Raw genomic sequence first — 1,589 nt, 5'->3', positions numbered from 1 at the left:
CAGTGGTAGTGAGGTTGACCCAGGATCGGACATTGTTTTGTTCTGCTGTACTTGGGGTCGCTATGAGTCGGTTTTGACTCGATTACACCTGACAACAACAACAATATTCCATTGGATGGAGTCCTTGCATGGCACTATAGGATAAGCAGTGAACTGCTAATTGCAAGGCTGGCTGTTGAAACCCAGCAGCCCTTCCTAAGAAACTCTACTAGCACCATTATGAGTCTGTACTAACTGAATGGCACCTAATAAAAACAACAACAACAAAAAAGTTATGTCTGATGGAAAAGATCTCTTTAAAGTATTTAAAGAGCACAGATGTGACTTTGAGGACTAAATTTGCACCTGACCCAACCTGCAATGTTTTCAATTACCTCATATGCACGTGAAAGTTGGGAAAAAATCAAGAAAGACTGCAGAAAAATTGATGCTTTTAAATTATGATGTTGGTGCAGAGTATTAAAAGTACTATGGACTGACAAAAGAACAAAGAACCTGTCTTGGAAGAATTTCAGCAAGAATGCTCCTTAGAAGTGAAGATTATGAGACTGTCTCTGTCATACTTTGAACATATTGTTTTCCTTGGATGTCATCATGCTTTGTAAAGTTGAAGGTAAGCAGCATCAAAGAAAACCCCATAGATATCAAGTGACAGTGGCAGCAACAATGGGTTTTAGCCTAAAAAATGGCAGTGTTTTATTCTGGTAGGTGTCCATTAGGAGTTGAAACCAACTCAATGACACCTGACAATAATAAAAAGGACATACTTAGCAATGTGCATAGCTAAAGGATATTTTTAAACATATTTTGTGGAAGTCTGTGTGACAGTTAGGTATAGAAAGCAAAGCAAAAACATTATGTATAGACTTTGGAATATATATTAAAACTCAGGAAATATGTGTTATTTCTCCATCTTACTACATGAATTGTAGACTTTATGGCTAGTTCTGTAGCAGCAATTTTGCATTGTGAGTTAGAAATTGTAAATCACTTACTAATAAGGATGAAACAGATTAAAAACAGTTTTGTTTTGTTTTTAACTTTTTGTTGTTAATTGAGTAAAGGTTTACAGAACAGAACATCAGTTTTACAATCAACAAAATCATATACATTTCTTCATTACATGATTGCAGCCCCCTTCTTGTACCAACAATTAACAGCATTTGCCTCTATTCACTTTAATTATTGCATTCCTCCCTGTGTCTTCCACTTCCTTCATCTTTTTTCTGTAACCTCCAAGTTGTATTTTGCCTGTCCTGTCACCTATGTTAACATGTGTCTACTCTCTATTCCGTGAATAATTTTCCCATCCCCCTGAAAAAAATCATATATTGTTGATTTTATCAAGAAAAACATTTTTTGTTGACTTTAAAAAAAATATTGGTCTCAAACAAAGTTTGTCCTTTAGTGATTGACTAATTTCACACAGCATGTCCTCCAGTTTCAGCCAGGTTGTGAGGTGTTTCACACATTCATCATTAGTTTTCAAAGCTTTGTAGTTTTCCATTGTGTATGTATCAAAGTTTGTTTAGCCATTCTTCAGTTGATCAGCAATTAGGCTGTCTCCTTTTTGATATGTCTCTTATAGA

Source organism: Chrysochloris asiatica, unplaced genomic scaffold (genome assembly GCF_000296735.1).
Source record: "Chrysochloris asiatica unplaced genomic scaffold, ChrAsi1.0 scaffold05077, whole genome shotgun sequence".
NCBI classification, from domain to species: domain Eukaryota; kingdom Metazoa; phylum Chordata; class Mammalia; order Afrosoricida; family Chrysochloridae; genus Chrysochloris; species Chrysochloris asiatica.
This window is presented reverse-complemented; position numbering follows the sequence as displayed.